Here is a 12,346-nt window from a genome sequence, read left to right on the forward strand (position 1 = left end):
TGAGGACCGAACCTGGGCCACACACATGCCAGGCAAGCGCGCTACCGATTGAGCCACATCCCCAGCCCCTTAACTTCTGTTTCTTATGGTCCATTCTCAAGAACACCAGTAAGGCTCTAAGCAATGCCCCAGGAAACCCATGGCCTGCTAAAACCAGCCCTAGATTTACATAATAATTGGATCTCATTATCATGTGTCTGGGGCCCTCCTGAGTAATCTCTCCCATAGCCAGTTTAGTGGAAAGCGCTAGATAGGTGGCAGGCTTGCCAGAGCTAGGCCCCTGAGGCCAACACTTAACAGTGAACTTCAAACAGGGCTATTTTATGAGAGTGCCCTGCCTGGTAGGGAGGGAGCAGCCAGCCTCTCTGTGTGGCCTTGAATTCCCAGAGGGCCTGTCTGCTCTCTTCTCACCTGTCTCTACTCTTAGAGATTGCAACTTCAAACCTACCCTGTTTCCCCCAACAAAGAGCCACCAAAGGCTGGGCCCACAGAGCCACCTTGAAGGTCAAGGGAACTGTGGGACTCAAGAGGATTTTCACACAAAAGATAGGCATTTGAACATAAAACTTCCACAGAAGCTATATTTTTACCAGGTCAGAGCAGTTTGTACTAAAGCTATAGGGTAGTTTGTTTTTTTTTTTTTGTTTTGTTTTTTTAAATGGAGGGTTTGGAGAACTCAGGGCAAGGGTTGGCAAATTTATTCTAGAAAGGGTCACGCAGCAACTATTTTAGGCTTTATGGGCTAAATAGCTCAATTGTAACTACTCAACTCTGCCACTGTGGTGTGAGAGGAATCAGACAAAATATATACCAATCAATGTGATTGTGTTCCAATAAAAACTTCTTGTGAAAATAGATTTGCAGCTGGGCACAGTGGCACATACTTGCAATCCCAATAGCTCAGAAGACTTAGGCAGAAGGATCATAAGTTCAAAGCCAATAAAATATAAAAAAGGACTGGAGATGTGGCTCAGTGGGTAAGTGCCCCTAGTATCAAAAAAAAAAAAAAAAAAAAAAAAGAAAGAAAGAAAGAAAGAAAATAGATTTGCAGGGCTAAGGATATAGCTCAGTGGTAGAGTGCTTGCCTAGTATGCATGAGGCCCTGGTTTTGATCCCTAGCACTGCAAAAACAAATAAATAAGTAAATAAAAATAATTTGTGGATCCCTGGCTTAGGAGATGAAGGTTAAAAATAGGGCTGCTGAGGTAGAAAAAAATTCATTTTCAGAAATTTCTTCATTTAACAAATATTTATATAGATCTACTATATTCCAGTTTGGAAGAGCTTTAAAATTACCCACATATATAGCAGTACAGTTCACAAAAGCCAGGTCATAAAATCAGTTTAGGTATCTGTCACCAGATGAATGGATAAAGAAAATGTGGTTCATGAATACAATGGAATTTTACCTAGCCATAAAGAAGAATGAAATATTATGTGCAGGAAAATGGATTGAACTGGAGAGCATTGTGTTTGAATAAAATAAGCCAGACTCAGAAAGTCAAGGGTCGAATGTTCTCTCTTATATGTAGAAGATAGAGAAAAATATTTTAAAAGGGACATTATGAAAATAGAAGGGAGAGGACTGAGGATGTACCTTAATGATAGCTCCCTTGCTTAGCATGCATAAGGCCCTGAGTTCAATCACCAGCACTACAAAAAAAAAAAAAAAAGAAGAAGAAGAAGAAGAAGAAGAAAAAGAAAAAGAAAAAAAAAGAACAGAAACCAATACAGTCAGTGGGGGAAGGGGAATGAAAGTGATCAAATTATATTTTGTGCATATTCATTTCATGTATGAATGTCACAATGAATCTATTATGTATAATCATAATGCACCAATAACTAAATTAATAACAATATTGATGTGTCTTGTCATCACAATGACCCTAGAAGTCAAGTAGTATCATTTTCCTTGATCATAATAAAGAAAAAATGGAGAGGGAGGTTAAGAAACAAACCCAAGTTCACACAGTTTTCTAAGTTAGAGCATCCATATTTGAAAGTAGGTAACTGGGGCTTTTAGCCATGGTGGGTGCTGTGATCTCTGGACTGAACGAATGTCCACTGTTTACCCTGAGGGCTGGTGGAGCTGTAGATCGGTGGGTGGGTGGGTCCGTGGAGTCCCAGAGATTATTAAGACCCAAACCGGCCTTAGAGCTCTAGCCCCGCAGGGAAAGGCTAGTTGAAATTAACAGTGGGTGTAACCTTGGGAAAACGGGAGATATTTATAAAATGATTCCATTTTTAGGAAGGTCAAGAATTAGCACCAGTGATCTATGGAGATAAAGGTCAGAAAGACAAACTTGGAGAGTACCAACTAGAGAGGCACAGGGAAACTTGTGGGACTGAAAAGCGTTGTTGCCTTTATCTAGACATCTGGTATGTCTAGGTGAAAAGCCACCAAGAAGACTCAAAAGAATTTAGAAGAAAGAGGAGCAAGCATTTGTTACTGGGAAGACACTGGTGGGTGTGGAACCAGTTTGGGAAGCAGCTGCTCAGCCTGCAGCACCCTGAGGCCTCATCTGGGAGGTGTTATACCCGCCCCAGGTGGGGCCCCAATCCCTCTCCTCAGAGTTCTACCGGAGGAAATGGAGTCATAGACAACAGCATGCTAGCTATGGTCCAGGGAACTTGTGCCTGAGCACCCACTTGGGGGGCAGCCCAATTTCCAGGAATGCCCACAAATCTCTTTAGGTTAGGCTGGGGTCCTTGTCACAAATGGGTCACAGATATGGGTCCGAAACAATTATCCAGCTGACCCACAAAGAGGGAGAAAGAAGGCCTCTGTGGCCACCAGCCAGGACTTGAGTCTACACAACATTCCCTGTGAGGGGGGCCCTGACCATAAACTCCTTCTGTCTGGGTCTTCTTGGAATCCCCATACCCTGCAGCAGACTAGAGATGAGAGGGTGATCAGCTTGTGCTTAAGGACTAAATTTTAAATGATACCTTTTAAAATGGACCCTGGGCACTCACTCCTCTGGAGGAAGGAAAGCCTTACACTCACAAATCTCAGTTCAGAGCCCCACACGGCTCACAGCTCCCTGATTGGAAAGGCCGTCCTGCCTCATTGTGGCCTTCAGACCTAAAGGCTCCAACATATGCCACCTTAAGGCTCAGATTTCCTTCTTTCTTTCTTTTTCACAACTATTCTTTCTTGCCAGGCACATGCCTATAATCCTAGGGACTTGGGAGCCTGAGGCAAAAGGATCTCAAGTTCAAAGCCAACCTCAGTAATTTAGCAAGGCCTTAAGCAACTTAGCAAGACCCTGTCTCAAAATAAGAAATAAAAAGTTCAGGGGTTGAATGCCCGGGGTTCAATCCCTAATACCAAAAAATAAAATTAAAAAAAAACCAATTATTTATTTATTTTAAACATTTAAATGTTTTAATTAGTTATACATGATAGTAGAATGCATTTATGCATTCTGATATCATACATAGATGGAATATAATTTCTCATTTTTCTGAGTGTACATGTTGTAGAATCATATTGGTCATATTGTAGAGTCACATATGTACATAAAGTAATAATGTCTGTTTCTTCTATCTTTCCTATCCCCACTCCCCTCCCCTCCATTCACTTCCCTTTACCTAATCTAAGGTAATGCTATTCTTCCCTAGTGCCCCACCGCACCCCACCTTATTGTGAATTAGCATCTGCATATTGGAGAAAATATTCAGTCTTTGGTTTAGGGGGATTGGTTTATTTCACTTAGCACAATATTCTCCAACTCCTTCCACTTACTGGCAAATGTCATAGTTTCATTTTTCTTTAAAGCTGAGTAATATTCCATTGACTATATATACTACATTTTCCTTATCCATTTATTGAAGGACACCTAGGCTGGTTCTATAGTTTGGCTATTGTGAATTAAGCTGCTATAAACATTGATGTGGCTGCATTACTGCAAATGCTGATTTTAAGTCCTTTGGGTATAAACCAATGAGTGGGATAGCTGGGTCAAATGGTGGTTCCATTCCAAGTTTTCTGAGGAATCCCCATACTGCTTTCCATAATGGTTGTACCAATTTGCAGTTCCACCAGCAATGTATAAGTATGTCCTCCCCCCCACCCATCACATCCTTACCATTATTTTTATGTTTTGTTTTTTGCAGTCCTGGGAATTGAACCCAGGGTCTTGCACATGCTAGGCTAGTGTTCTACTACTGAGCTACATCTCTTGACTTGGAGGCTCAGATTTTTTTTTCTTTTCTTTTTCTCTCCTTCCTTCCTTCCTTCCCTCCTTCCTTCCTTCCTTCCTTCATACTGAGGATTGAATTCAGGGGTGCTTTACCACTGAGCTACACCCCCAGCCCCTTTTATTTTTGAGAAAGGATTTCACTAAATTGCTAAAAATCATATTAAATTGTTGAGGCTGTCCTTGCACTTTTGATCACCCTGCCTCAGCCTCCCAAGTTGCTGGGATTGCAGGCATGTGCCACTGTACCCACCTCAGATTTCTTTATTCCCTGCCCTCGACTTTGGTAAAACCCAAATAGAGAGAGAAGACAGAAGCTATTCTTAGCCCCTGTACTTGCCAACATCCACCTACCCATGCACCCAACCATCCATTTACTTACCCATAAACCTACCTATGTATCCATCCATCCGTCCATCCATCCACTCACCCATTCAAATACCTACTCAGGTACCCTTCCATCCACCCTATTACCCACTTGTCTACTCAACCACTCATCAGTCTACCAAAATCTATCCACAAACCCACCAGAACACCAGCTCCAGTTTCTGTTAAAACCTCTTCTTCAAGGAAGAAGATCTTTGGAGATGATTTTCTTCTGGAGGTCAACTCTATGCTGAGAATTTTTGAAGAAGGTAAGATTCCTGAGGCTTGTAATAGTCAAGAAGATGGGAAAGGGGGCCAAATGCTTAGCACTGGTCTGATCGTCCAGGTTTGAACCTGCCATTTGCTGGCTTTGTGAATTTAGGCAATTTGCATAACTTCTCAATTCCTCACTCCTATGACTTGCAAAAACAGGTGAGAAAAATTACAAACATGGCCACATTTCCTCTTCCTTGTATCCATCCCCTTTGCCATGTGACTTTTCAACTCCCCCACCAAAAAGGTGAGGTCTATTTTCCAATGCAATGAATTTGGGCTGGCTCTGTGACTTGCTTTGGCCAGGAGAATGTGGTAAAGTGAAGTGCCAATTTTTGTTTCTTTAAATATGCAACATTTCATGAATTTGCATTTTATCCTCTCACAGGAGCCGGTGCTAATCTCTGTATTGTTCTAATTTTACCATTAGGTGCTGCTGAAGTGAGCACGTGATATACCAAATTTGTGGCAGCCTTCCACAATCTTTGTGTTCGTTGTCTTTCTCTTCTCCATCTGTCTCCCATCTCAACCCCTGTGTTACCTCCTTACATATAAATAAGTCCAGGCTAAGTTGTTGGAGGATGAGAGATCACAAGGATTAAAACTTCCATCACTCCAGCCAAATGCAGCAACTCCCAGAAGCTGAGCTGAGGTGCCCAACCGACCTGTAGCTGACCACAGATGCATGAGGGAAGCCAGTCAAAACTAGACTACCCAGCTGAACGCTGCCTAAATTACTCACAGAAACACAAGCAAATAATAGGTGTTTTTTTAAGCCACTAAAATTTTTGGTGATTTTATGCAGAATTATTGTGGTACTAGATAAATTATGATCTCAGCTAAATTATTTGCACTAGAAATGGACTCCATCTGAGTTCCAACCAACTGCTTGTGGACCATATATGACCTCATCTACAGAAACCTAGGGTCTGCATAACATTTCCAGCAAAACAATTTTAAGGGTTCATAATTAGGGGCACCCATGAAAATGCTAAGAAGAGATGTGTGAGGTTTGGTAGACATATAGTAATGTTGGACTCACCTGCCAAATAGGGGAGACCAGCCACAACACTGCAGACAGTCTCTTCATATTCAAAAAGAAACCTGGTATGTCCAGCTTTCTTGAGGATGTTCTGCCCTTCTCCAGAAAATGACGGGCAACTGAACACGAGGTGTGAGCAGACAACATCTAGAGACCACCCTATACCCACAGCTTGGAGTTTAATGGATCTGGAAGGCCTTGATCTTGATAAAATCGTAGTTTCAGAAGAGAGTCACAGATTTTACACCAATACAATGGTATATGTGAGAGTATTTTTTGTTGTCTTGTTTGTGGTGACAAAAAAACAAAACTGGAAGCTGCCAGAATGTTCACCAATAAGGAGGTGATTGAAGAAATGTGCTACTTGTACATCTGATTTACTTTCAAAGTAAATTAAAATTATCATTTAAAAAATATTTTTAGTTTTAGATGGACACAATAACTTCATTTTTAAAATTTATTTTTATGTGGTGCTGAGGATCAAACCCAGTGCCTCACATGTGGTAGGCAAGTGTTCTACCACTTGGAGTGTTGGTGCTACAACTCCAGCCCTAAAATTATCTTTTGACCTACAGATGTATTGTTAGGAGAGAAAAATCAGGGCTGGGGATGTGGCTCAAGTGGTAGTGTGCTCGCCTGGCATGCGTGCACCCCAGGTTTGATCCTCAGCACCACATACAAACAAAGATGTTGTGTCTGCTGAAAACTAAAAAATAAATATTAAAATCCTCTCTCTCTCTAAAAAAAAAAAATCAAACTGAAGAATAATTATCCCACAGAGAATGATCCCATTTTTATAAACAAAAAAAATCTCATCGGTTATGGTTTAAGTGTCCCCCAAAAGCTCATGTGTGAGACAATGCAAGAACGTTTAGAGGTGAAATGATTGCCTTAACATAGTCAATGCATTAATCCCCTGAGAGCAATCAACTAGAGGGGAACTGTAGACACTGTGGCCAGAGGAGGTGGGTCGCCCAGGGCATACCTTTGGTTTTATATTTTGTCAGTGGTGAGGGAAGCCTGCTTTCTTTGCTTTCTGATGGCCACATCCTGAACTGCTTTCTTCCTCACCACACTCTTTCACACCATGATTTACTTCTGCCTCACCTCGGGCCCAGGGCAATGGAGCTGGTCATAAATGGACTGAGACTTCTGAAACCAAGAGCTCCAAATAAACTTTTCCTTCTCTCAAACTATTCTTGACAGGTCTTTTGTTCATAGCAGTGAAAAAGCTCACTAAAACACCGTCTAAGTGTATAAATATTAGTACGGATTTGTATAGGTATGGAGGTTTGGAAGGATACATACCTACAAGACTGGACAAAGTAGGAGAGATTATTAGCTTTTACTTTGTGTTTATTTTTTAATATATGGAAATAATCGCAGCCAGAAGTCTGTAATCCAGTGGCTCAGGAGGCTGAGGCAGCCTCAGGAGTTCAAAGGCAGCCTCAGCAATTAAGTGAGACCCTAAGCAACTTAATGAGACCCTGACTCTAAATAAAATATAATAAAAGGCTGGGGATGCGGCTTGATGGTTAAGTGCCCTGAGTTGAATCCCCATACAAAGAAAAAAGCAAACGGACAGAAAGTTGCAAGAATAAAAGTACAAATAACAAATAACACCTGTATACCCTCTACTCAGATTTACTTGCTGTTAAGATTTTACCTCTCTTCCTCTTTCCTTTTTTCTTTCTTCTCTTACTATACACACCTCTCTCTCTCTCTCTCTCTCTCTCTCTCTCTCTCTCTCTCTCTCTCACACACACACACACACACACACACACACACACACACACAGAGTTTTTTCTGACCCAAATGAGAGTAGGTCAGATACACTGACAATTTACTCCTAAATGCTTCAGAGTGTGTTTCCATGAAGCACAGACATTCTATTACATAATCACAGCACAGCCAGCAACTTTAGTAAATTTAATTGACACTAAATATGTTCTCTGATTACAAGAGAATTAAAGTAGAAATCAATAACAGAAATATATAGGAAATTCCCCAAAGATATAGAAATTAAATAATTCACTTCTAAATAACCCATGGATCAAAGAGGAAGTCACAGAAGGAATTAGAAAATATTTCAAGTTTAACAATGTTAAATAAGGAGATTTACTTGCTTTTAAGATTTTACCTACTGATCACTTTCCTCTGTATGCTATTTATAATTCTCCATGTCCATGACCATGTGATTTTACACTGCCACCCACTGGAGTGGGAGGAGGTTATTTTCCCTCCCTGCTGATATTGGGACATGTGAGGCTTTGGCCAAAACAAAGGTGGCAGGATGATGGTATGCCAGTTCCTGACCACAGCCTTGTTTTCTACAATCTTGGGATTCCACCCTTCCTCTGGTTCCTGCTGCAGGGCCACTCTGGGTCCCAGAAGGAACACCAAGAGAGAGAACTCAGCTCATCCAACACCAGAACTAAAATCAACTGTGCACACAGGATGAATTAGAATGGCCCAGCTAAGCTCTACCAACCTGCAGACACATCAGAAAGAAATACTTACTGTTGTAAACCACAGAGATTTGTGCATTTGTTATGCAGCAATGACTGACCAATATAGTTGCTTATGAATACTTATAAAACATGGTATGCTAGTGATTTCTTTAAGATTTTTATTTATATTAACTCATTTAATACCAACAATCCTTTTCCATAAATGAGGAAACTCAGCTTAAGTTACTTACCTAAGGTCACATAGCTAATGATTGATAAATTGTGTGACCATGAGACACACTGCCTCTAGACTTATTCTAGCTGAGATAACAATTTATAGTGGTAGTTGCTTATAATAAGTCATTTGATACCAACAATTCTTTTTCATGTAAGAAAACTCAGGTTAAATTACTTGCCCAAAGCTAAAGGGTTAATAATCTAGTAAACTGTGTAACCATGGTACAAACTGCTAGGCAGACAATAATTGGTGGTGGTACTTGTTTAAACCAGTTTGAGTAGGGGTTTCAGTTGTCAAATTCACCTGCACAGCCTTCTCCCTACTTCAAGCCTCCCCTCCTCATCTTCTCTAGCCCCAGGGAACCTGATTTGCTTTCCCCAAACATTAATTTGCACCTGTGCTCCTCAGAATGCCCCAAGGGTTTAAAGTTTTAGAGCCCTAAAGTTAGTCCTGTTTTTCTATCTACAGAAAATGCAGGAAGGGAGGAAAATCACCAAGATGATATATATTTGAAGTCATGAGAACAAAATGGAATTTAACACTCAGTTAACTTCTTCCTAGAAAAGGTAAAGAAGCAGGTCCTTCATTCCAGCAGGTGAGCTACAAAAGCTCAGGCAGACCTTGGAGCTTAGGGGAGGAATGCACTTAGAAAGTGAGATGACTAGGTGCAGGATTCAGGCCCAAGAAAACAAAAAAGGCCAGGCTTAAAAAAAAAAAAAAAAAAAAAAAGGCCAGGCTTTTTACAGCCAGCTCACACCCATCTCCGATGCAAATGACCTCAGAATTAAGAGATAAAACTATTTCTGTGGGATTAAAAAAGGGGGTTGGGGCTGGGTGGGAAATAAGAGCAGTCTGCTATTGCAGACAAGAGGAACCCCAGGGAAGGAAGCCAGGCTCCCTTTATGACCCAGGAGAGCAGCTGGAGCAAAGGGCCTCTCCAGAGATCAGGTGACCAGTTTTGCCTCCTCCCAGGGCTCAGAGACTAGCACTGGGGCTGGCTGAGGGCCTAGAAAAGATGCTGCAAGTCCTGCCATTGGGCTGCTTACCCTGGTCTTGGTCCCTCCCTTCTTTTGCCACCCTCCCTCAACATCCCTGTTCCTTTAATACCTCATGAAGTAAATTCTCCAGATGAAACCATGATGATCAATACCTACGCTGTAGAAAGAACTCATTAACAAATGAGATCTCCCTATTCCCTTGAGATCAACAAAGGACAGAATAATGTACAAAAAAAAAAATGCTATTAGGAAACAAACAAAAAAAATGTTCAAGATGCTAATAATTTTTCACAAGGCAAATTATTGATTATTTAAAAATTAGTCAAAAAACCCAAACTTTAAATAGCAATACCCAATTCTGGCAGTTTTGAAGTGAGATTTGTACCTTAATACTTCAATGGTGAAAGTAACAATGAGAAAGTAACAATGAAAATGATCACATCCTTTGATATAGGAAATCCACTTCTGGAAATCTATCCAGAAGTAAAAAGAAAAATTCAATCCATGGTGTAAAATATGAAACACACAGACACAAAACAAACAAAAATCTCCCATGCACAAGTGTATTCACTGCAATGTTATTTATAAGTGCATATATCTTAATAAGGAAAAATAAAAGAATAAGAAAATAGTCATTAAAAATGGTTATGAATACTATTTAGCAACTTGGAAAATGGTAATGCTATAACAATGATAAAACGCAGGACATGAAAACTTCATGTACCGTGATTACACTAGACTTAAAAATAAGCTGAAACTTGGGCTGGGGTTTCAGCTCAGTGGTAGAGCGCTTGCCTAGCACACGTGAGGCACATTAAAAAAAAAAGATTGGGGCTGGGATTGTGGCTTAGCAGTAGAGCGCTCACCTGGCATGCATGAGGCACTGGGTTCGATCCTCAGCACCACATCAATGTAAAATAGATATTGTGTCCACCTAAAAAACTTAAAAAAAAAAATATTAAAAAAAGATTAAGGGCTGGGGATGTGGCTCAAGCGGTAGCGCGCTTGCCTAGCATGCGTGCGGCCCGGGTTCGATCCTCAGCACCACATACCAACAAAGATGTTGTGTCCGCCGAGAACTAAAAAATAAATATTAAAATTTCTCTCTCTCTCTCTCCCCCCTCTCTCACTCTCTCTTAAAAAAAAAGATTAAATAAACAAAATAAAGGTATTGTATTCCTCTACAACTAAAAATATACAAAAAATAAGCTGAAACTAAAAATTAAATAGCAGAAAGGTCAGTAGGATAGAGGGAAGGGAACAAAGGGAGGGAGAAGGTAAAAGAAATACTAGGGACTGAATTAGAACAAATTATATTCCATGTTTTTATAATAATGTAAAAATTAATCTTAATGTTATATATAACTAAAAAAATCAATAATAAAAAATAAGCTGACAGCTCAGCGTATTGGCACATGTCTGTAAATCCTAGTGATCTGAGAGGCTGAGGCAGGAGGATTGCAAGTTGGAGGCCAGCCAGGGCAACTTTGTTGCAGCCTGCAACAAAATATCATGGACTGTATGACTTAAACAATAGATATTTATTGCTCAAAGTTCTTGAGGTTCAAAGTCCAAGATTAAGGCACCTGGTGAGGGTTCACTCTCTTGTTCAGAGAGCCATGAACCTCCATGCAGAAAGGCAGATGACCCCTTTGGGCCTCTTTCATAAGAGCACTAATCCTCCCCAAGTGCTTTCTTCCCCAAAGCTCTACCTCTTAATATCATTGTTTTAGGGATTAAGTTTCAACATTTGATTTTTGCAGGGGACACAAATATTCAGAACTTGGTCCCAACTGGCCAGGAGGAATATAGACAGGGCAAGCGGTGGCTGAAGTTTTTAGTGTGGATGATGTATTGGTAGTGAGTGGTGCTAAAGGACATGGCTGGGGAAAGAGACTTGGTACCTCTTCACATAGCTGGGGATCGAACCCAAGAACCCAAAGCCTGGTGCATGCTAGGCAAGTGCTTTACCCCCTGCTTTTAGACTAACAGCTTTATTGTGGTTTTAAGTGATACAGAAGCTCTAAGCTGTAGGAGGGTCTCCTGCAACCCACTTGGAGGTCACTACAGCTACAAATGAATAAATGTGAGGCTGTGACCACCACCTCCCCGGGCTTCAGAAGCCTCCCTCTTCTTTCCTTGCCTACCCCTACCAGCTACTCCTGGCAGCACAGGAACCTTTAGCATGTAGCCCTATCCCTGCCCTAGCCCAGACATTGTGGGCAACACACAGCAAGTGCTAGAAGCTGGTCATATGACCTCTGCCTGTGGGACCACTAGGCCAGCTAGTGGATCCCACTCTGCAAAGGTCCATGATGACTGCACACAGGAGCTGATAGTAAGCAGTTACAGGATTTTTGCAAACCATTAGTAAAAGCTAAAATTATATACATTTACAATTGAATTAATCATATAAAAAAATAAAGATGGAGCTGGGGAAGGTAGCTCAGTGGTAGAATATATGTGTATGTATGTGTATGTGTGTGTGTGTGTACCATGTGTGAGGCCCTGGATTTAATCAGGAAAAAAGAGAGAAAGGGGGGTGGGGTGGGGAAGAAGATGATAAAAGAAAACAGAAAAAAAAAGATGATATTCAAAATTTTCAACACAATAGTTACTTTACTACACATTACTATTATCTGTGTTCTCACGCCCATGTATTGTTTCTACCCATTGTTCTTGTCTGTAGGATGGAAGTACCACTATGCTTGCCCTACTCTGGTACAGTAATATCACATTGGTGGCTAGGAATCAGCCATAGTGAGAGTATTTATACC

The 12,346-nt window shown here is 40.8% G+C and overlaps 1 non-coding gene across 1 annotated transcript; it reads right to left on the reverse strand.

Annotated features, from left to right (window-relative positions):
• Window positions 1-5,184: 5,184 nt before the first annotated feature.
• On the reverse strand, window positions 5,185-5,290 carry LOC120886993 (U6 spliceosomal RNA). The gene has a single exon (XR_005730169.1). It is a non-coding gene; the product is annotated as a U6 spliceosomal RNA (small nuclear RNA).
• Between the last annotated feature and the right edge of the window lie 7,056 nt (window positions 5,291-12,346).

Source organism: Ictidomys tridecemlineatus, chromosome 5 (genome assembly GCF_052094955.1).
Source record: "Ictidomys tridecemlineatus isolate mIctTri1 chromosome 5, mIctTri1.hap1, whole genome shotgun sequence".
NCBI lineage: Eukaryota > Metazoa > Chordata > Mammalia > Rodentia > Sciuridae > Ictidomys > Ictidomys tridecemlineatus.